The sequence below is a fragment of the Ornithorhynchus anatinus genome, chromosome X1, assembly GCF_004115215.2.
Source record: "Ornithorhynchus anatinus isolate Pmale09 chromosome X1, mOrnAna1.pri.v4, whole genome shotgun sequence".
NCBI classification, from domain to species: domain Eukaryota; kingdom Metazoa; phylum Chordata; class Mammalia; order Monotremata; family Ornithorhynchidae; genus Ornithorhynchus; species Ornithorhynchus anatinus.
In genome coordinates, this window is record NC_041749.1 from 67,532,560 (window position 1) to 67,557,632 (window position 25,073).

The 25,073-nt window shown below is 42.2% G+C and overlaps 1 protein-coding gene across 4 annotated transcripts in view; it reads left to right on the plus strand.

The window, feature by feature from the left end:
* FHIT (fragile histidine triad diadenosine triphosphatase) overlaps positions 1 to 25,073 on the plus strand; it is a 1,434,147-nt gene that overhangs the window by 323,241 nt on the left and 1,085,833 nt on the right. For 3 of the 4 annotated variants that reach the window (XM_039910140.1, XM_039910143.1, XM_039910141.1), the window contains exon 4: positions 14,170 to 14,233. The gene's annotated coding sequence lies outside the window, so the exon portion shown is untranslated. Of the gene's footprint in view, positions 1 to 13,769; positions 13,840 to 14,169; positions 14,234 to 25,073 lie in introns of those variants that run through there. The other variant, XM_039910142.1, reaches the window with a different exon arrangement.

Genomic DNA, 25,073 nt, shown 5'->3' on the forward strand with positions numbered 1-25,073 from the left:
AGGTTACATCACCGGTGGCATTTTGACTTTGGGGTAGCCATTGCCCAGGTCCACCTTCGCACACAGACCATTTCAGGCAAAGAGAAATTTTCAGTACATTTCCTACACATTTGCTGATTTCCAAATAAAGCTTTGGTCTGAACTGATTTTGTAAATGTGGAGATCTTTCACTGCTCTCATATTCTACCTGCATTACCTGTGCCTCTGAGCCTGTCCTCTCTCCTAAGAGTAAGAACGATTAAGTTACATATGATCTCTCTATGGCTGTTTCTTAAAGGCTGTAAATTCTGATTCTCAGATTCTGTAAATATCAGTTTACATCTCCTGCAGCCTCTTTAATGAATGCAGTCAGGTTAATTCATGTCCCTCAGTTCCCTAGATTGAAGCTGTATGCCTAGAAGCTCACCAGGTGATTGGAGAGGAGCCCTTTGACAGCATTCTTATTGGCCATTAGGATGGTTTCCAAGGTATGCTGTGCCACCCAAAACAGGATTTCTAATATGCTTCATATTAATTCATTTATACATTAATATTTGTTAAGCTTCTGTTGGGTGAAAAGCTATGTATTAAGCCCTAGGAAAAGCATAAATATATGAGAATTAGACATGATCCCATGCTAAGAGTAAGCAGGGGAAGGTTGACCTTGAATAGATACAAAAGGTTAGATGAAACAGTAAAAGCAAAAGCCAATATAAAAAATGACAGTACAATTAGAGCAAATAGACATTGTCTGCTAGAAGAGCAGAATTTCGGGCTCAAGTAGGGACATTCAGAATCCAACATTCACAACAGCAGCATGGCCAAGGGGAAAGAGCACGGTCCTGGTAATCAGAGGACCTGGGTTCTAATCCCAGCTCTACCACTTGTCTGCTGTGTAATCTTGGGCAAGTCACAACTTTTCTGTGCCTCAGTTATATAACTATAAAATGGGGGTTCATACCTGCTTTCTGCCCTACTTAGTGAGCCCCCTGTGGGACAGGAACTGTGTCCAACCTAGTTAACTGGTATCTACCCCAGCACTTAGAATAGTGCTTGACAAATAGTAAGCGCTTAACAAATAAAAATCCAGCAAAAAAAACCAAACAGTCATAGCCTTCACGATCTTCTGAAGTTGATGGCTGCTGCTGCTGCTGCTGCTGGTTCCAGACCCAGCTGGAGCAGAGCTTGATGGGAGACCTGGTTGGCATGGGACTGCATAGCTTCTCTCTTGTGGCTGCAGGCTCCAACATGCCAGTTGGACTGGCTTCATTCTCACCTTTTCCCCCTGGAACAAGGCCTGTTGAGCATTCTAGAAGGTGTGGGGCTGTGCAGACATTCTTCCAGAAAGATGCAAAATGAAAATGCTTATATACGTACTGACCCTGAGTGTGTACCTCTAGCTGTCCATTTCAACTTTCCATTTAACGTAACTGACATTTGGAATTTTTAATGATCTGAACTGAATGATATTTGAGACAAAAAATAAAATTAAGTACCCTGACATGTTACTGTGTAGATAATCTATTGTAGCCATAACACATGCCTCAATGCTTTCAGATTAAATGTCATCAGCATAAGGGCAGGTTTTGAAAATCTGCTAGGTCCTTAGAGTTAATGCCTTTATGCTAGATATTCTGAAATGCTTTGCAAAACAATCAAGCAAAGGCAAGTTATGATTGTCTCCTGCTATGTTGTTTAATATATGAATAATATATAAATAAATATGTATTGAAATGATTGACTCAGGGAATATCATTGGAATAAACATGGGATGGGAAGGGAGAGGGGGAGGAGCAGAGGGAAATGGGGGGAAAAGAGGGTTAAGCTGCAGAGAGGTGAAGGAGGGGTGGTAGAGGGAGTAGAGGGAGAAGGGGAGCTCAGTCTGGGAAGGCCTCTTGGAGGAGGTGAGCTCTAAGTAGGGCTTTGAAGAGGGGAAGAGAATTAGTTTGGCGGAGATGGGGGGGGAGGGCATTCCAGGACAGCGGGAGGACATGGCCCAGGGGTCGACGGCTGATAGGCGAGAATGGAGGACGGTGAGGAGGTGGGCGGCAGAGAAGCGGAGCGTGTGGGGTGGGCAGTAGAAGGAGAGAAGGGAGGAGAGGTAGGAGGGGGCAAGGTGATGGAGAGCCTTGTAGCCTAGAGTGAGAAGTTTGTTTTGTGCGGAGGTTGATAGGCAACCACTGAAGGTTTTTAAGAAGGGGAGTTACATGCCCAGAGTGTTTCTGCAGGAAGATGATCCGGGCAGCAGAATGAAGAATAGACTGGAGTGGGGAGAGACAGGAGGAAGGGAGATCAGAGAGAAGGCTGACACAATAATCCAGCTGGGATATTATGAGAGCCTGTACCAGAATGATAGCCATTTGGGTGGAGAGGAAAGGGCGGATCTTGGCGATATTATAAAGGTGAGACCGGCAGGTCTTGGTGACAGATTGGATGTGTGGGGTGAATGAGAGAGCCGAGTCAAAGATGATACTGAGGTTGCGGGCTTGAGAGAAGGGAAGGATGGTCGTACCATCCACAGTGATAGGGAAGTCAGGAAGAGGACAGGGTTTGGGAGGGAAGATAAGGAGCTCAGTTTTGGACATGTTGAGTTTTAGGTGACGGGCAGACATCCAGGTAGAGACGTCCTGGAGGCAGGAGGAGATATGGGCCTGAAGGGAGGTGGAGAGGACAGGGATAGAGATGTAGATCTGTGTCATCTGCATAGAGATGATAGTTGAAGCTGTGAGAACGAATGAGTTCACCAAGGAAGTGAGTGTAGATGGAGAACAGAAGAGGGCCAAGAACTGACCCTTGAGGAACCCCAACAGTTAGAGGATGGGAGGGGGAGGAGAAGCCTGCGAAGGAGACCGAGAATGACCGGCCAGAGAGATAAGAGGAGAACCAGGAGAGGACGGAGTCCGTGAAGCCAAGGTGAGATAAGGTGTGGAGGAGAAGGGGATGGTCAACAGTGTCAAAGGCAGCTGAGAGGTCAAGGAGGATTAGGATAGAGTAGGAGCCGCTGGATTTGGCAAGAAGGAGGTCATGGGTGACCTTAGAGAGAGGAGTCTCGGTAGAGTGGAGGGGACGGAAGTCAGATTGGAGGGGGTCCAGGAGAGAATTGGAGTTAAGGCATTCTAGGCAGCGAGTGTAGACAACTCATTCTAGGAGCTTGGAAAGGAAGGGTAGTAGGGAGATAGGGCGATAACTGTAAGGGGAAGTGTCACCCGTCGCTGGGGACAGGTTCTTTCGGAATCGGCACGGAGAGAGAGAAAGAGAGAGGCTGGAGATGGAAAACCTGAGTTTTGTATAGAATTTATTCCGCCGGGCGGATTGAATTAATTAATTATTTAGACGCGACAGTCGGCCTTCCCTTTTGGGGAAATATGGTGTTAAAGCTTCCCCTTTGGGAGGAATTTGGTGTTAAAGCTTCCCTGATGGGAGGATTACACTAGTATGTTACTCGAGTGTGGGCGGATACCAGGGCCCGCCCAGGAAGAGCTCGTTAATGGTTTACTCACAACGTGGTGAGGCGGCTAGTTCCCACCATGTGCGCACCCACTTGGGAGGAATCCACTTAAGCGTTCAATCTACTTATGCGCCGACCCCATTTAGGCCTTAGACTTACTTATGCGTTACACTCACTCGTGCGTTAAACTCACTTGCGCGTTACACTCGCTTGTACGCTACCCACTTACGCACTAAACTCACATGTGCATTATACTCACTTATACATTGCCCGCTTATACACTAAGCTCACATATGCGTTACACTCATACATTACCCACTTATGTATTTAACCCAGTTATGTGTTACACTCACCTGTCCCGCGACCCCTGTCTCTGTGCGTTGTTTCTGGTGGCAGAATGGCGTCTGGTGCTTGGGACAGGGAGAGACACGTGGGTGGCTGTTGCTACCGCTGTGATCTTCCCAGAGAGAGACCCGAGCACCAGAGGCAACAGGTATTTATTACCTTTGGTTTGGGTGGTCCCCACTTCCTTCCTGTTCAACCTCCTCCCCCTTCCGCTCCCTTCCCTTCCATACCTTATTGGGTGGGCGCGGAGGTGAGGGACACCTATTTTCCCGTCCTGCCTCCTCTGGCCAGAGAGGTTATGTCACTGATGGCATTTTGACCTTTGGGTAGCCGGTGCCCAGGTCCACCTTGGCACAGGAAGTGGGGTCGAGAGAGGATTCTTTTAGGATGGAGGAGACATGGGCATGTTTGAAGGCAGAGGGGAAGAAGTCATTGGAGAGTGAGCGGTTAAAAATAGAAGTTAAGGAGGGGAGGAGGGCAGGGGCGATGGTTTTTATAAAGTGAGCAGGAATGGGGTCCGAGGCACAGGTGGAGGGGGTGACACTTGAGAGGAGGGAGATCTCCTCTAAGGATACTGCAGGGAAAGATGGGAAAGTAGGGGAGAGGGTTGGGGGTGGGGGGAGGCAGAAAGGGGAGGGGTGACTTTGGGGAGCTCAGATCTGATTGTGTTAATTTTCATGATGAAGTAGGTGGCCAGATTGTTGGGGGTGAGGGATGGGGGAGGGGGAGGAACAGGAGTCCTGAGGAGAGAATTAAAGGTCCGGAACAATTGGCGGGGGTGACAGGCATGGGTGTCAATGAGGAAAGAAAAGAAGTTTTGCCTGGCGGAGGAGAGGGCCGAGTTACAGCAGGAAAGGATAAATTTTAAATGGATAAGTTTGGCTTGGTGCTTGGACCTTCGCCAGCAGCGCTCAGCAGCTCGAGCATAGGAGCGTAAGAGGTGGAGAGAGGCAGTGACCCAGGGCTGTGGGTTAGTGGAGCGAGAGTGGCGGAGGGAAAGGGGGGCTAGAGAGTTGAGATGAGTAGAGAGGGTGGAGTTGAGAGTGGTAACATGATCATCGAGAGTGGGAAGACAGGACGGGGGGCAAGGTGGGGAGAGATGCTTTTGGAGAGATGGATGGGATCAAGAGAGCGGAGGTCTCTGTGGGGGAGTAGTACAGATTTGCAGTGGGAGAGAATGTGAGAGAGGAGGCAGGTAAGAAGGTTATGGTGCGAGAGAGGGATTTCAGAGTTGGTGAGGGAGGAGATAGTGCAGCGGTAGGAGATGACGAGATCGAGGGTATGACCAACTTGGTGAGTGGGCGAGGTATGGTGGAGCAGGAGGTCGGCAGAGTCGAGGAGCGATAGCAGGCGGGCGGCAGAGGAGTCATCGGTTACATCCATGTGGATGTTGAAGTCTCTGAGGATCAGAGTGGGCAGAGAGAAAGAGAGAAGGAAGGTGAGAAAGGCGTCAAGATGGTTGAAGAAGTCAGTGGTGGGACCAGGAGGCCGGTAGATAATGGCTACAAGTATCTGGAGGGAGTGGTAGAGACGAATGATATGGGCTTCAAAGGAGGGGAAGGAGAGGGAAGGGGGAGGAGGGATAGTGTGGAAGCGGCATCGGGGTGAGAGAAGGAAGCTGACGCCTCCTCCCTTTCCGGTGAGTCTGGGCGAGTGGGAGAAGGAGAGGCCTCTGCTGGAGAGAGCCGTGGTGGAGACCGTGTCATCAGAAGTGAGCCAGGTCTCCGTAAGGGCGAGGAGGAGGAGAGAGCGGGAAAGGAAAAGGTCAAGGATGAAAGGTAGTTTACCTGTAATGGAGCGGGGGTTCCAGAGGCCACACTTGAAAGTAGCTGTGGGGGCGGGGGGGCGGGGGGGGGGAGAGCGGGAGGAGGGGAGGGTTTGGATGGGAACGAGGTGGTGGTGCCCTGGATGGGGAGCAGGAGAGGAGGGGTGGCAGTGGGACAGGACTGGGATGGGACGTGGGTGGGGAAGAGGGAAGGGGGAAGGGTGGGAGGAGGGGATTTGGTGGGCAGGATCTTAGGGGGAGGGGGAAGAGGGTGGTGCTGGTAAAGTGGAGTTCTAGGGCGGTGGAGGGGAAGAGGCAGAGGAGAGAGTGGGAAAGAGCTGGGTGAGAGAGGGGAAGGGGAAGGAGAGGATTGGGAGGGTCAGATGGGAGGAGGGCAGGGTGGAAGGACATGGTGAGGTCAGAGAAGTAGGTGGCAGCATTGAGAACAATTAGCGATAACATGCGAAAGCGGTAATATAGTAACATGATACAGTAAAATATTATTAATAAGCGGGTGATGACCAGGGTCGGGTGTTGACTAAGGGTCGACCTGATGAAAATCAAAGTTAAAAGGCTAGTGGCAAGGAGAGTCCTGGGGCTCATGGTCCAAATGTCTCTGAGGCGGCGGCGGGAGCCCTGAGGCTCCTCCCCACCAAACCCCCTCCTCCCACCCTCCCCCCTTCCCTCTTCCCCACCCACGCCCCATCCCAGTCCTTCTGTCCCACCGCCACCCCTCATCCCCCGCTCCCCATCCACCAGGGCTCCGCCACCTCGTTCCCATCCAAATCCTCCCCTCCCTCCGCTCTCCCCCCCCCCCCCCGGCCCTCCGCACCCACAGCTACTTTCAAGTATGGCCTTTGGAATCCCCACTCCATTACAGGTAAACTACCTTTCATCCTTGACCTTTTCCTTTCCCGCTCTCTCCTCCTCCTCGCTCTTACGGAAACCTGGCTCATTCCTGAAGACACGGTCTCCACTCCTGCTCTCTCTAGTGGAGGCCTCTCCTTCTACCACTCCCCCAGACTCACCGGAAAGTGAGGAGGCAGCCATAATGGATTTCCACATTATGCACACACAAAGGCTAGCACATTTGTTGCTTGCACCATCTGGCACTATTTCAGCTTTTGCCTTCTGTCTTGCCACCCATATGGAACATAGTTGTTGCCTGTTGATCACTATCATCCAATTAGGAGATGGTGTTATCTGTTTTCCTATGGCCTGTGTTAATGCAACATAATGGGTGTCCACACGCAGGGGCAGTTTTCCAGGGTTGTCCTCAAGGTCTAGTTGGTATAGGCTCCCATGACACTGACCACCAAAGTTTTTAAAGGTCCTTCACCAACTGTCCTTTGATCTATTAAGGACAATCCCAATGCTTGTGCATATTTGAGGTGAAAAAAGAGATATATCCTGGAAACATTCTCTTTAAAAAACTACTTGTTCCATGCAGACCCACCCTGTAGTAATAATGTGGTAGTTGTTAAGCACTGTACTAAACGTTGGGGTAAATATAAGGTAACTTTGAAAAATGAAGCTACACCTGAACATGATTCATGGTTTTTCATGGCAGGTGAGTGCCACACAATTATAGTGTAAAATATAGGATGAAGAGCACACAGAGGTGTTTGCTATGATCACAGACTGCTCCATATAGTGTCCTAAAGCCTGAAAAGCCAGTTGAGGGTGAGTGTGCTCCAATTCACAGTGACACCAGGTGAAAGAGTGGGAATGGCTCACCTAGAAAAAATGAATCCAACTCATGTCCCACTGAGGGTAGGAATTCTAAGATAAATTCCTATTCTCAAGAAAAATAAAAATTGTATCATGTAATTGGACACTATGGGGCAAATGAGAATGACAGTTGTCTAAAGAAGACATCAGTGTTTGTGCACAAGCTATCCTGGTTGGGAGTTGACTTCCTTACAAAGGATAACTCATAAAAATAGTTGCTAGATACTACTTTTTCTAGGAAGGTTATCCCCCCTCTTAATGAAAGATCCTAGGCATCAGATGATCATGAACTCAGATTGCTGTATTATAAATCAACATGTTTCAAACCTTCCAAATCTTCCCAGGGCCACTAGTGAACAATTAATGATCCCATACCTAACTTTCCTACCTTTAAAACAGTAGATGTGCCAGACAACACTGACTGACAACACTGAGGAGAAAAAAAAGATTCTGAAAGGATCTAGACAAACTCACTGCAGCAGGGTTGCTATCTGATGAGCTGATTATCATGGGAGATTTCAGTGTGTATGAAGAGGCTAGTTTTGTAAAAATCAAAACTAATGTGTTGTAAATGTTGAGGCAAGTGTAAATTTAGAAATGTGTGTAACCATTCATTACAAATCATTTTAAGCCCAAGACTGCCTATATAGAAGGCATATATGTATATATAATTTTTTGTTTCTTTAATAAATTGTGTTCATGTTTTTATTTTAGAACTATTCATCTTTCCTTAAACTTGAATATTTCATCCACCCTTAAACCAATGAGTCTTCAAAGCAAGCCTGAAAATAATTATTTTTATGAATCTATGTTTTTTAACTATCCTTCACCCTCAAGTGATCCAGTTGCTTCTCAAAGGAAGGAAGATATCTTTTATTGTTACCCTATCTTAAAATGTTTGGCTTCCAAGCTCCTTGCCCCCTCCTACCTCACCTACCTTCTCTCCTTCTACTGGCCAATCCGCACACTCCGCTCCTCTGCTGCTAACCTCCTCACTGTGCCTTGTTCTCACCTGTCCCATGGTTGACCCCTGCCCCAAATCCTACCTCTGGCCTGGAATGCCCTCCCTCCTCATATCTGCCAAACTAACTCTCTTCCCCCCTTCAAAGCCCTACTGAGAGCTCACCTCTTCCAGGAGGCCTTCCCAGACTGAGCCCCTTTTTTTCTCTCCTCCTCCTCTCCTCCCCATTGCCCCTACTCCCTCCCTCTGCTCTACCTGCTTCCCCATCCCACAGCACTTGTCTATATTTGTACATATTTATTATTCTATTTATTTTATTAATGATGTTTATATTATATATCTATAATTCTATTTATCTATTTTGATGGTATTGATGCCTGTCTACTTGTTTTGTTGTCTGTCTCCCTCTTCTAGACTGGGATCCTATTGTTGGGTAGGGATTGTCTCTATTTGTTGCTGAATTGTACTTTCCAAGCACTTAGTACAGTGCTCTGCATACAGTAAGCACTCAATAAATATGAATGAATGAATGAATGAATGAATGAAATATTTATTGGCCTGGCCATGTTCAAGCCTGGTTTGATCTTCTGAAGCTAAGTCCATTATTCTAATAAGAGAAGAAAAAGGAGAAATACTCCTTATTTTCCTCTTTCTTTGTTACCATCTAATATACAGCCAATCAAAGCATGATTTATTTTTTTCTACCGATAGTAATTCCTTATAAGATGGTTCATGATTTTTCCAGACATTTGGGAATAAAATCTAGGGATATGAATTATAGAAACCCACTCAAGTTAGGGCACAGATACTTTTCCTTTTCAAATTGAATGCATTTTAGTTAAGAACTATAACTATTGATATAGGTACATATATATGTATATATATATGCATATATATGTATATAAATATACTCAAATTCTGTCCTGGGGCATTTTCTTGTGTCCTAAGACTAATGCAATGTAATTGTGTGCTCAGGGTGAAAATAGAAAAATACCGGGAAGATATTTAGACAACCAAGAATATGCTAATGCTAAATAATAGGTCCAAAGCTTTCTGTAACCTCTGACTACACATAAAGACTCTTTTACCATCTGTGTATGTGTTGTTTTTGAGTAATACATTTCTTTTGATGCTTTTTGATTGTGTGACTAACATAAAGTTAAAATCCTTTTAGGGGCTATCAGTGACAGTTATGTCAATACTTTTGGAACTTGCTTCAGCTCCCCAACTTTTTTAATGAAAAGAAACCAAATAAAACTGTTTTACTTATATGTAACTCTCGTCAGCGAGAAATGAGCAAACTGACATCTTGCAGTTTACCATGCATACAGTATATGCTCATTAAATCAAACACCATAGGTTTCTCCAGGTTGTCAAACTGCTCAATTGAAAAAACAAAAAGCAAAAAACATATGATGCTTTTCTTGTGGGACAGCATAAATATTGAAAAGATCGAAGTGGAGAGTCAAAACATTTTGGGATGCCCTTCTAACCACAGCTAGAAATGATAGTTGATTTCTGGTTTTGATTAGTGTTCTTTTTGTTTCTCTTTGCTGTTGTTTTTAATGTGAATGCTGTAATTGTAATGGACTTGTTTCTATAATAGAAGTACTAAATCAACCTGCCAAGGAATAGAAAACAAAGGAGAGAGGCTGCAGTCACCATAGAGCTGGTTTAGACATTTCATGGCTGTAAGGATCTGGGAATATGTGTTGATGAAGGCCTCCTTTTTTTGCTGTGGGGTCATCTCTACTACAGTTTCTCCTTTGGTAATAAGTTTAGGCTTTACTATTATTTCAAAGAGTACAGAGTTGCAAAAAATAATCCCTAATGAGAAATGGTATCCTATGGAATGATTTTTTTCTGAGGTCACTCGTTTCACAAAATGAGCAAGGGCGGTCCTTCACTACACATCCTTTTGTTACAACAGAGGTAAAATGCCAGGAGTAATTGATAAATTTAAGGACCTAGAACAGAGCATGCTGATTATATCACAGTAGGGGAGTCTTTGATTAATTTAGGAAGTTTATTTGAAGATCCATTTTAAGGGTATCTACATTCGTGCATGACTTGCACCCTAGGAGTAGTAATTTATTAAGTGCTTATTGTGTGTAGTCATATCTTTTTATCATTGCAATATTCACTACCAAGTGCAGGGCTTTGTGCAAAATTAGTACTCAAAAAATAAGTTTGTTGGTTGTGATGAATACACATGATTGATGAAGATAAAGTGATTTGAAAGGGGCAAAGAAACCTTTATGCTCTTGAGGTGCTAGAGTGCACATTCTGGGAGAAAACATGACTCATTTTTTTTTCTTTTCTAAGCTACAACTCAATAAAGTTAAAAGAAAAGTAATTGTCTTTGTTGGACAAGTAAAGTGTACAAAAGCAAATCTTCTGAATATATGCAATTAAACTTCACTCATCTTAGAAAAGAAACACACCATGTTTTCAGTCATTTCAGAATTAAAAAAAAATAATACTCATTTTCATCAAAATCAGCCCTTCATCATCATCATCATCAATGGTATTTATTAAAAGTACTTACTGTGTGCAGAGCTCTGTACTAAGCACTTGGGGGAGTATAGTACAGTTGGTAGACATGTTCCCTGCACACAACAAACTTAAAGTCTAGAGGGCTTCTTGCAATTTTAAAATGGAAGAGATTAAATGCAAATTAAAAACTAAATCTCCCACTTGAGAAATTGCCCCAAAGACAACTGTACCAGTAGCAAAGTGATTAATGAATCGAACAATATGCAATTAAATGAATAGATTAGAAGCATGTGATACACAATTAGATCACACTGCTCAACTGCTCTATCATATGCCTTCTAAACAAATAAAATCACAATTTTAAGAAAGATTAGCATTCCACTTCAAAATCTAGTTGCTTATTGTGGCAAAATCCTGCACTTAATTCAATAGGAAAGCTCACCTCCTCCAGGAGGCCTTCCCTGACTGAGCCCTCCTTTTCCTCTGCTCCTCTTCCCCTCCCCATCGCCCCTGCTCCCTCCCTCTGTTCTACCCCCTCCCTGCCCCACATCATTTGTGTATATTTGTACATATTTATTCTTCTATTTATTTAATTAATGATGTATATATATCTATAATTCTATCACCCCTTCCCTCCTCCCCTCCTTAACTTCTATCTTTAACCACTCACTCTCCAACGGCTTCTTCCCCCTCTGCCTTCATACATGCCCATGTCTCCCACATCCTAAAAAAACCCTCTCTTGACCACACTTACTCTTCCCGTTATCATCCTATCTCCCTCCTACCCTTCCTTTGCAAACTCCTAGAATGAGTCATCTACACTTGCCATGAAACTCCACTTGCCTCAACTCCATCTCTCTCCTGGACCCCCTCCAATCTGGCATCCATCCCCTCCACTCCACCGATACTGTCCTCTCATAGGTCACCCATGACCTCCTTCTTGCCAAATCCAATGGCTCCTACTCTATCCTAATCCTCCTCGACCTCTCAGCTGCCTTTGACACTGTTGACCATCCCCTTCTACTCCACACTTCATCTCACCTTGGCTTCATGGACTCCATCCTCTCCTGGTTCTCCTCTTATCTTTCTGGCCATTCATTCTCGGTCTCCTTCACGGGCTCCTCCTCCCCCTCCCATCCACTAACTGCAGGGGTTCCTCAAGGGTCAGTTCTTGGCCCTCTTCTGTTCTCCATCTATACTCATTCCCTTGGTGAACTCATTTTTCTCCCATGGCTTCAACTATCATCTCTATGCAGATGACACCCAAATCTACATCTCCTCCCCTGTTCTCTCCTCCTCCCTCCAGGCTCATATCTCCTCCTGCCTCCAGGACGTCTCCACCTGGATGTTTGCCTGCCACCTAAAACTCAACATGTCTAAAACTGAGCTCCTTATCTTCCCTCCCAAACCTTGTCCTCTCCCTGACTTCCCTGTCACTGTGGACAGCACTGCCATCCTTCCCAACTCACAGGCCCGCAACCTTGGTGTCGTCCTTGACTCAGCTCTCTCATTCACCCCACACATCCAATCCGTCACCAATGCCTGCAGGTTTCACTTTCACAATATCACCAAGATCCGCCCTTTCCTCTCCATCCAATCAGCTATCATACTGGTACAAGCTCTCATAATATCCCGACTGGATTAATAATAATAATGTTGGTATTTGTTAAGTGCTTACTATGTGCAGAACACTGTTCTAAGCTCTGGGGTAGACACAAAGGAATCAGGTTTCCCACGTGGGGCTCACAGTCTTAATCCCCATCTTACAGATGAGGTAACTGAGGCACAGAGAAGTTAAGTGACTTGCCCAAGATCACACAGCTAAGTGGCAGAGCAGGGATTCGAACCCATGATCTCTGACTCCAAAGCCTGTGCTCTTTCCACTGAGCCACGCTTATTGTGTCAGCCTTCTCTCTGAACTCCTTTCCACCTGTCTCTCCCCACTCCAATCTATTCTCCATTCTGCTGCCTGGATCATCTTCCTACAGAAACGTTCTGGGCATGTCACTCCCCTTCGCAAAAACCTCCAGTGGTTGCCTATCAACCTTCACACAAAATAAAAACTCCTCACTCTTGGCTTCAAAGCTCTCCATCACCTTGCCCCCTCCTACTTCACCTCCCTTCTTTCTTTCTACTACCCACCCCATACACTCCGCTCCTCTGCCGCTCTCCTCCTCACGGTCCCCCGTTCATGCCTATCCCGCCGTCGATCCCTGGCCCCCGTCCTACCGCTGTCCTGGGATGCCCTCCCTCCTCACATCCGCCAAACTAACTCTCTTCCCCTCTTCAAAGTCCTACTGAGAGCTCACCTCCTCCAAGAGGCCTTCCCAGACTGAGCCCCCCTTTCCCTCTGCTCCTCCCCCTTCCCCTTCCCCTCTGCCCCCTTCCCTTCCCCTCAGCACTCTGCATATTTGTATATATTATTTATTACTCTATGTATTTTGTTAATGAGGTGTATATCTTCATGATTCGATTTATCTTAATGATGATGTTTTGTTTTGTTTTGCTTTGCTGTCTGTCTTTCCTGTTTAGACTGTGAGCCCATCAATGGGCAGGGATTGTCTCTATCTGTTGCCGAATTGTACATTCCAAGCACTTAGTATAGTGCTCTGCACATAGTAAGCTCTCAGCATGGCTCAGTGGAAAGAGCATGGGCTTTGGAGTCAGAGGTCATGAGTTCGAATCCCAGCTCTGCCACTTGTCAGTTGTGTGACTGTGGGCAAGTCACTTAACTTCTCTGTGCCTCAGTTCCCTCATCTGTAAAATGGGGATGAAGACTGTGAGCCCCACGTGGCACAACCTGATTCCCGTGTCTACCCCAGCGCTTAGAACAGTGCTCTGCACATAGTAAGCGCTTAACAAATACCAACATTATCATTATTAAATACTATTGAATGAATTTATTTATATTTATGCTATTGATGCCTACTTGTTTTAATTTGTTCTTTGTCTCCCCCCTTCTAGACTGTGAGCCCGTTGTTGGGTAGGGATTGTCTCTATCTGTTGCCGAATTGTACTTTCCAAGTGTGCAGTACAGCGCTCTGCACACAGTAAGCACTCAATAAATACGATTAAATGAATAAACAGGAGGAGAAAATTGATTGGACTTTTTTGGTGAGTATTGCCCCCTGCTGGTTGGGGTGGGACGAGAGGTTTCTGGGACGATTGGGTCTGGCTCTCCCTCTGGTCTACAAGCTCGTTGTGGACAGGGAATGTGTCTATTTATTGTCTATTTTATTCTCCCAAGAGCTTAGTACAATGCTCTGCACACAGTAAACGCTCAATAAATACAATTCACCTACTGACTGGGAGATAATGGAAGAAGAGAAACACTGACATTTTCTTGGGGATAAAACCATTTATTAATTTGGATATTTTAAAAAATGTTTGTCTTCAGTGTGAAAGAGAAGACAATTGACTTTAATTTCTTTTTGACCATTTCAGGTAAACCCAAAAGAGAGCCAGATAAAGCTGCTGGCATAAACTACTAGAAGACATCAATAAAAATGTAAGTATATTACTAACTTCTCTCCTACATGAAATCCACAGTTGTGGAAATAAATATTGATGTCTTGTGTCAAAAGACAAGAAAATAACGACCAGTGAAAATCAGCCAACTGTGTCAATAAGCATTAGTTGTGTCCCATGGGTTGCATAGCACTGTACTTGAAAGGAATTCATTGTAAGGCAGCAACTAACAGGAGGTGAGAGTATTAAACCTCTGGGATAAAATCATATTCTCCAGTATACCCAGCAGAGCGACGACCAAGCCAACAACAAACCAAGCTTGAAAGTAGTTTAGCATGTTGAAATATATCCTGTTATTTTTAGAGAATGGATACAAAAGTAACAACAACAATAATAATAATGGTATTTGTTAAGTGCTCACTATGTGCCAAGCACTGTTCTAAGTGCTGAGGTAGATATAAGGTAATCAGGTTATCCCACGTGGGGCTCACAGTCTTAATTCCCATTTTACAGATGAGGTAACTGAGACCCAGAGAAGTTAAGTGACTTGACCAAAGTCACACAGCTGATAGGTGGCAGAGCCAGGATTAAAACCCATGACCTCTGACTCCCAAACCCATGCTCTTTCCACTAAGCCACACTGCTTCTTTATATTTTAGACAAATAGATTGAAATAGAACCTGTAACACATGAGAGTATTCCTTGTGTATGTCTCCTCATTGATAAATGATCTAGCTGGAGATTCCTATCCTCCATTGAAAAGCTTGCGCTGAAACTTCTTTCATGTTCTCTAATATGGATTATTTATATCACCCTCCTCAGGATGTTTTAATCCAATTACATACATACCTAGAAGGTAGAAAGTAACCAAGCATGGCAGAATTTTATAGGATCCTCAGCTGTGCACTGTAGCTCCAGAGAGGGTCTTGTTTTCAATTTCCAGCACCATTGTGTGAAAACATATAGACGCTTCTGCTCAATTTAAGTTACTGCTAAATGCACTGAAACAAAAATTAGCAGGGCTAATTCTTAATACTGATAAATATGTATTTTATTTCCCTTTCCCAATTGGAGTTAAGTAGCTCCCCAAATAGTCATGGCTTTGGACCCATCCTTAGTCTTTGGAATAGTTCAGCAAGAGCTACTCGGAGGCATTTGAGTCTCATTCTGAATTACACTCATGAAATTTGAATAAAGTTAACAGAACATGTAAACAGTTAACAGAGATCTTGGATGCCATTTCTGCCTTCCTTTCCCCTCAAGGATTTGGAATAAATGGAAATGGGAGCCTGCGGCATGAAGATATTGGGGGAAAGAGAGTTTTTGATTAACTTGTGATAGATTGTTTTATAAAGTAATATGTTCACTGTTGGGGAGGCTGACTTGAAAAAACCTATGCCCCAGACACCTTCATCAGAGTTAACAGGGCTTTATCCATCTGAAGAGGCAATGAGTCTACGTGGGGAAACAAAAGCCTTTTCAGGAGCACTGCTGCAGTTCTTAGCCTAGAACAGAGTTATGAAAGAGTCTTTTTATTAATTTCTTTCCGGGTTTGCACTTGGAGACAATTTATGATGGATCAAAATGGAGCTTGTTAGTTGTGTGTATCATCTGAGCGTGGCAATTAGTTGCATGTGTTTGGGGGAGTGCCAATCTCCAGGGTGGCAGTTCTCAGTATGGAGCCACTGTTTGCTGTGAATTACTCTTTAAAAGACAAACAACTTTTTAAAATGGAGCATGCTAATTTGGATTTTGCTAACCCACTCCGAAGAAGGCTGGGCCTGTTCATTGCCAGCTGTCTGGGTTTGGCATTCAGTGTGAGACTTGGTCCCAACCAAGAGCTCATTGCCTCGGTGGGAACGGGACAATTGAGAGGAGGATGGTTGGCACTGACCAAATGGGCGATGACTCAGTTGCAGTAATGGTAATACTGATTATTAAAAAGGGGACTGGAACTGCCATGGTAATATGATTCTCTCGTCACCTTAGGAGATTTGCCGTTTTTATTTTCCAACTTTCTCTTCCTATACCAATCCATTCACTGGTTTCCCACATAAAAGCTTCCCTCATCCAAATGTCCATACACTGCACCTTTTATACTCTTCCAACTCATACTTAAGGGATTATCACTGCAGCTTTTAACTCCTCAAGAAAGAGCTGAATGAGCGTGAATAGAGCGGAAATGTCTTCAGTGAGAAAATGCCCCCCCTCCCAGAATGTTCACAAAACTACCAATCACTGGGTAAGAATGTGATACTGTTTTTAGTATTGGCTGGCCAAAAATATGCTAATTAACAATCATTAGACATATAGGCATTAATTATAATGAATCATCATCACACACAGCCTGTTGTAAGATAATGCCCAAGACAAATATGGCCTTCATTGTCATTACGTGTTGCGTTTTGTGATTTGAACACTGCCACTCAATGGGATTTTGATTTTTGAAACCTCACTGCCTTGCCAAATTAATACTAATTGGAAGATTCAATTCTTATATTTTCCAGGTGGATTATCTGATTATTGGAAATAGTAAATTCAAATTCCATCAGCAATAGAATAACCCACAAAGTTTTTTTCCTGTTTTAAATGTCTGCTTTTCGTAGAATAGCTCTGGCTTGGTTAAGGATTCCTGGCCATAAAGCAGACCCGGAGATCATTTAAATTGAGTTTACATTTACTTTGAAGGGACAGAGGAGATGGAGACTTCTTTTCTCTCAAAAATGCATCTGCACAGGTTGTTGAGAAATATGAGTTGTCCTGCTTATTGGTTTAGTGTACATCAAATATCTAGCATCGAGGGGTTTTTTAAGTTGTAATATTTCATTCCAAAGCTGCTGTTCAATTGAATACAGTGTTTGGATAAACTGGAGTTCAGCTCTTCAAAAACTTCTCCTTGAAAGATTTCCTGACAGGATAGGAATATTTTAATGGAATTGATTGGGAAGAACATTACATGGTGTACAGTAAACAGTTAAATGAAGAATTTCATTTTTCATGGCAACACATTTGTGTGATATTTTTCCATTTTTTAAAGGCTTATTTAATATGTTAAGTCTCAGCAGGACTATGTCTTCCTTTAAAGAATAGAGTAGATAATGAGACCTTGGAGCCTTTAATTTATGATGTATCTGACAGCATTGTGGGGACTCTGATATGAGATGCATGAGATTATGTCTGCAAGATGAAAATAAACCAGCTGGTATTTGTTCTGAAAATGTTCAGAGAACACCCTTCCTTTAATGGCCCATGGCATGATCTGGCATCTGGTAAACTAATTCATTGTCATCCTTACCGTGAAAGTCACCACAAATCATTAATGATTCCAACAGCCATTTGGGTTCTTCTGTTGCCTAGTATACACCAATTACTGTAAAAGTGTCCCTATTAGTAGCATGATTGAATGTTAGTAACCTAACTAACTTGTTGGCAGAAATTCTTTTCATAGGGACAATAATGAACTCGTCACTTCAGTACTTATTTGGCTCTGTTAAACAGTAAGATTACTACTATTCCATGCTTCCAGCCTCACTTGAGCTTCACTCTTAATGATGTTGTAAGCTTAAAAAAAATTGTACTCCTGAAGGTTTGTTTTTAATATAGTAATGTGTACTGCTGTATTTAGTCTCACACAGTGTAGGCCCTAACATCATTGGTAGGAAAATGACCATCATTCCTCATGGTCTTGTGTTGTATTGTACTCTCCCAAGTGCTTAGTAAAGGTCTCTGCACATCATAAACACTCAATAAGTATGATCAATTGATTAACTGATTGATCATCCTATACTACAAACAGGTAATGGGTGAAATCTTTTAAAAATAACATATCCCTGCCTGGCTGATGGCAAATTGAATTTTCTGTTGTTCTAATTACTGTTTGTAATATGATTTTTTATTTCCCAATGTAAAACTTGTAGATAATTACAATTAGGAACAGTGGTGCCTTATTTTAACATTTCTCTGTCACAAGAATGACAGGAAATGTTTTAAGTTGCCTTCTGGCTAACTACAAATAAAACCCAGGCAGGTTTTGGAAGGGCCTCAGGGTCACTCCAGGGAAGCCATGCTGGATGGGGTTTACTGAGTTCTTTGACAGCTTTAAAGAGCCACATATGAAGTTATATGGACAAATAGAGCATGGGACAGGATGTCAGGAGACCATGTTGTTTGTTCCAGCTCTGCCACAGGTTTGCAGTGTGAAATCCCTTAACTTCCCTGAACCTCAGTTTCCTCATCTGTAAATGAAGCTCAATAACTGGCTCTCCCTGTTTCTTAGAGTTTGAACCCCATGTAGGAAAAATAACTTTAACCAATCTCATAATCATGTATTCACTCCCATGCTTGGCACCAAATTAAACTGTTAAACAATACCATAATTCAGTTAGTACATGAAACTGGGCCAGGTTGGCATTGTAGCTAAATTTCATCAGGTACACAAATAGTATCTCACAGAGGTTCTTTACATCACGACTATCAAAAAAATCCTTTCTGCTATAATTTTAAGTCCTGTCTTTTTTTGTAAAAAAATAAGGGAAATCATTTGTGTACCCAAAGACTGTTCATAAGGTCTCTTCTTCTCTAGGGTTAAGAATCATGTGAGTTTATAGCAGTCTACATAGCTCATTTTTTGGTAAATCATAAACTTCAATTCTCCATAAAAAGCAAACGCTCTGATTTAGTAGTGTGAAGTGGAAAAACTAATGACTATAAAGAGTACTGAACTCTGCATGAGAGCTAAACCAGTCATGTCAAATACATTCCTTCAAAGAGGCTACGAATACAGTTAAACATTCATCAGTGGGCCATGGTTTCTTTTAAAGACATAGATTACTAAAAAATCATGTGTGACATTAAAAGCTACCTAATGTATTGCTAATAAATAGAACAAAAGGAACTGAAGTTGGAAAATAAACCTATCTTCATTCATTTCTTGCATATACAGTGGTAAGAGGCAGGACTTCCTGGTGGCAGAGACAGTGATGAGAATGACAGGAAAAGGAGGGATTGAATCTAACAGAAAGAGATAAAGATAGAAAAGGAGACACAGAGACAGATATTCTCTCATCCCTGGGGTCTCAGTGGTGCATCAGTTGAAACAGGTGAGTAGGTGGGAGGGCGTACAGTACATAGCATATAGTACATGTGGAAGTTTTTTATGCGCAGGATGCATTTACAAGGAGAGCACAGCAGAGTGCCAAGGCTATGCCATAGTACCATGACTCAGCAGGCTGTTGCCTTGGTATTTGCTGTGTGGTCTTCACTGCCCACACTGTACAGCTATTTTTTAAGATTCCTGCTGGGCCCCTCCGTATTATGGAGATAGAGATAGAGATAGAGAGAGAGAGAGAGAAAGTTTGTGTGTGTGTGTGTGAGTGAGTGAGTGGGTGAATGTTAGCCCTGCTTTTAGTCTGGTAGAAAGAGCGCTGTTCCAAGAATCAGGAGACCTGGGTTATGTATCCAGTTCTGTTCTCTGGTAATATGCTATCAGTGGTGAAGGTTTCTAACTGAAGAGCTAACTGAAGAGCCACCTAAGCTGTTCTGCAAAGTGGACGGTCCCAGAATAATTCCTGAAAAATAGTTGATCAATATGAGCAGCTACCAAAGCAACTGCTGGCTGAGTCATGGTGCTATGCCAGAACCTCAGCAGTATGCTGTGGTCATTTTGGCAGTAAAAGGGATCCTGCATGTATAAATGTGCAGAATATGTCTGACAGGGATGAGGGAGTTTGAGTCGTGCTGCCCAAACCACTAGTAGTATAATGAATTTCCTAGCACAGGTTCTCATGAAGCCAAGGATCATCTGGTACTCTTGATAAGAGAGAGACAGACACAGGGGGTGGGAGGGAGGGGAGGGCGGGGAGAGAGAGACAGACAGAGAGAGACAGAGAGAGACAGAGAGAGCACAGAGAGAGACAGAGAGAGCACAGAGAGAGAGAGAGAGAGAGTATTGGTGTTTGTTGTTAAAGATGACACTACTTATAGTGAGATTGTATCCATATTTACAGGTTCTCTAGGTGACAGATGCGTAATTGACAATACATTCCTCCTTAGACGCAAGTGAAGATAATACAATGAATCAACCGTATTTACTGAGCACTTACTATGTTTAGAGCACTATACTAAGCACTTGGGAGAGTACAGTGCAATAGAGTTGATAGCAGCGTGGTTCAGGGGAAAGAGCACGGGCTTGGGAGTCAGAGGTCATGGGTTTGAATGCCGGCTCTGCCACTTGTCAGCTGTGTGACTATGGGCAAGTCACTTGACTTCTCTGTGCCTCAGTTACCTCATCTGTAAAATGGGGATTAAGACTGTGAGCCCCACATGGGACAACCTGATTATCCTGTATCTATCCCAGCGCTTAGAACAGTGCTCTGCGCATAGTAAGTGCTTAACAAATACCAACATTATTATTATTATTACTATAGACACAATCCCTGACCTTAATGAACTAAAAGTCTAAACATCACTAAAAAGATGACACATTGTCTTAGTGCTGCATTTGCCAACTACAGGGTCTATCACTGTTTTCAAACAGCCTATTAATATTCTGATCTTCCAATCCTGATTGCTACACATCAGGCTGGTCAGACTACTGTTTTTTTCTCAACAGTCTCCCATTATGTCACATTATTCATCGTAGGCCCCACCTCCACTTTAGTAGTGAGATGGAGCCTTCTACAGTGTCCTGGACAATAACAGTTTTCCTTCATTGCTATCTTGGATGTCCCCTGCAAGTTCCATGATTGTCTATGATGCCTCATATCCAATCAAGGCTGAGGAAGAAAATTTCTTCTTTATAATAGAACCAGCCAACCATCCAAAGAAGCTAGTTTCAATTCACATCCTCAATCACCATCCATCAAGCATTCAACCATTGATATTTATTGAGTTCCTTCTGAGCTTAGAGTACTGTAATAAATGCTTGGAAGAATAAAGCAAAAGCCAAACACATGATCTTGGCCATCATATAGCTTATGATTTGATGGAGATGGTAGACGGACCCATTATTTACAAATGGTGGGGGCAAGAGGGAAAAAGAGTGGATGACAGGTAGTTACATGTTTATGTCAGGGAAAAAAAGCAGACTGAATAATCAAATATTGAATATAGTCTATGTAAACTGCTATACCCCAATTAAAACTCTTAATTGGAAAATTATGTGGTGAACAAGCATAGAGTCATTTCCAATCTTATGAGCAGACTGCAATCTGAAACATCATGGTGATGGTGTCAGTGAAATTTGGTGAAGACACTTGATTAGCCCAAGATCCTGGAGGTCGATTTGTGAGTTCAAACTTCCATCCCATATCATTACTGCTCTTGTGTGAAATAGCAGTGGGGAATTAGCCTGTGAAAAATGAAACTCAACTTGACTGGAGCAATGCTATATGTGTATATATATATATATATATATATATATATATATATATATATTGATCTATTGAGAAGCAGCATGGCTCAGTGGAAAGAGCCCAGGCTTGGGAAGCAGAGGTCATGGGTTCGAATCCCGGCTCCGCCACTTGTCAGCTGTGTGACTGTGGGCAAGTCACTTAACTTCTCTGTGCCTCAGTTACCTCATCTGTAAAATGGGGATTAAGACTGTGAGCCCCACGTGGGACAACCTGATTATCCTGTATCTACCCCAGCGCTTAGAACAGTGCTCTGCACATAGTAAGTGCTTAACAAATACCAACATTATTATTATTCAATTTTAATGGATTTTAATTTAGGGACAAAGGTTAATTTTGACTGCTTTCTTGTTCAGGATATCATATATTTCTTTCCAAGTGCTGATTTCTGAAATATGCTTTTCTCATTGTAAGGGCTTTTGTTCAACTCTGGCCTATTTGTAATTATGTACACATTTTGGGGCTGGACTGATGATGAATACAAAATATTAATAAACCAATAGGACAAGCAGTTTTTTAAAATCACATTACGAATACTTAGCATCTAACTGACCTTTTCTGCTGTTACTTAAATCTTTTAAAAATTCATTTAATTTCAAAGCCCCAGTATTAGCCCATTTATATGTAAATTGCATTTAATTCATGCATTGATTTAGGAGACTAATCCAAAAGATCTTTTTACTGCAAGTGACCTTTTTGACTCTGTACTTTTGGGAAAACAGTAAAGTGGTTTCTTTGTGACCTCACATCCACCTGTAGCATAACATATGCCAACTTTAGTCTGTATGAATCATTCATAATTGTACAGTTTTCAGAGTCAAAATTGAATTATTAACAGTATAATTCTTCTACTTGCTATTATAGTTTCTGCAGGACCATATGAACTGACATTTTTTTCTCTTGCTTTGTCTTATTTTCATCTTCCTAAAACCAAACTATTTAATGGCTACTAATTAATGGATATATATTTATATATATATATATATATATGGATATATGATGATTTACCATTGCAACTAGAAAAAAATTTATACACAGTTGCTCATTAATTGCACTATCTATATTCTTCCCTTTTTTTCCATCTTCCAGCTCCTTCCTGAGCTCTACCTAATTTCTTATAGAGATTGGAAAATACATCTAAGCCTGGTGGATAGTTATTTATTGTATTATATTCTACTAGCAACAGTCTAAAGTACAATAATAATAATAATGTTGGTATTTGTTAAGCGCTTACTATGTGCAGAGCACTGTTCTAAGTGCTGGGGTAGATACAGGGTAATCAGGTTGTCCCACATGAGGCTCACAGTTAATACCCATTTTACAGATGAGGTAACTGAGGCCCAGAGAAGTTAAGTGACTTGCCCACAGTCACACAGCTGACAAGTGGCAGAGCTAGGATTCAAACCCATGACCTCTGACTCCCAAGCCCGGGCTCTTTCCACTGAGCCATGTTGGTTGGTGGATTTTCCTTTTCTGTGATATGTATACTCAAGTGATTACATGATTGTCCTTTACTTCCAATGAAGCTTGATAATTTTAAAATTGTATATATACAGAAGAACTCAATAAAAAGTATCCAACATTAAGTTAATTGGACTTTCTAATGCACAAAACAAAAAAGGCTTTTGGTATGAATTATTATTTTGGGTTGGTAGTAAGTTTTTTAAATATTTCTGCTCTATGCCCAAGAAAATAAAATTTTCAAAATATGTGGGATGGAAAATTAAATTCACTATGAATATTCAATTCCTTTTTTCATCCTGGCAGCCTATCTCTGGGAAATTATGTCACAAGGAACTGTATATCATGTCCCATCCTTCATAGGTGACACAAAGGACTTTATAAAGAAGTCTGATAGGAAGAGTGCACCAAATAATAGGAGGTAGCAATTCTTATATTGGCAGAAGAAAAATTATTTAATCTGATGGAATAAAATATTTCATTTGAGAAGCAGCATTGCCTATGGGAAGGAGCACAGTCCTGGGTTCAAATCCCAAGTCTGCCACGTGTCTGCTGTGAACTTGGGCAAATCACTTAAATTCTATGTGCCTCAGTTACCTAATTTGTAGAATGGGGATTAAGACCAAGAGCCCCATGTGGAACAAGGACTGTGTCCAACCTGATTATCTTGTGTTTACCCCAGTGCTTATTATAGTGTGTGGTGCAGAATAAGCACTTAACTTCCATCTTAAAAAAATAAAATAAGTAGAATTAATGAATAAGTTTTTTATGGTATTTGTATGGCATCTTATGGTATTTGTATGATACAAGTTATTCAAATGGATTAAAAACTCATTAAGAAAAGGCAATTAAAATGGTTAATTTAGGGGTTGGAAATGCATTTAGACTCAGTCTCAATCTGATGCTAAAATGTAAAGAGATGATTTCCGGAAGAATATTCAAAATATTAATGCCATTACATTATACATTCATAATACTCTCCATGTTCATAGCATTTTACTAACCCCTAAGTGTTGAGTCTAAGATTAGCCAGGGTGACTGAAATACTTTCTCAGACTAATGTTTTTATTTGATATTAATTAACTTTTTAAAGGCACCTTGGCACCATTTGGTGTTTTAAATTATGTTATCAGATGTATGTCATAGGGCTCCGATAAAGTTCCTGAGGGTGAGGATTTTACTCCCACAGGCCATTTTATTTTCCATGCCATGTTAGAGGATCAGGCATATAGTCCTCATTATCATGAGTTAGAGGTAATTAAGACCAGAAGAAGAAAAGGAAATTTCTCATTACTGAAGTAGATGAATGGTTTGCCCTAGTATTCTCACTCCTACAGGCAACAAGATGCTTGGAGGAACAGCTTGATGGTTGCATTCCTTGACATCCATTCTGATGGCTAAAATTTAAAATCCCTAAAATTTCCTAACTCTACTCTCTACAGTTCAATTCCCTAACTCCACTCTCTGCATTTCTAACCTTCCCTTTAGAGATATATTGCAACGGATTTCATCCACAAATTTATGCAAAACCTACCCATACATTCAGTCTGTACAACTTTCTGGAGTACCCAATTTCATATACTTCCCAGTCCCTATGTATCTAGTGTTGTTTTTTTATTTCCTTTGTTTGTTTATAACCTACCACCTTGGAGCTTCAGTGTTATCTTCTTTCCTATTGTTGTGAGATTTGGTGAATGAGAATTGTGTGTCCATCCCTTGTATACTATACATGATTTTATAAATTACAGTCAAGTTCTATTTTAGCCTTTAGTTTTATCCATAATTAGTCTAACCCCGTAAAGAAATTTTACCTACCTTAGATCATCTTGGTTACTCTTCTCTGCACCTTTCCTGTACTATTATGTCACTCCAGAGATGTGACGAATAGAACTGAAGACAATATTCCAGGTGCAGGTGTATCATGTCTTATAGGATATAGCAAATCTGTCCATTTGTTTTGTGATCCTCTTTCTGGTGATTCCCTGCATTCAGATGCCTGTTTTGCCTTCT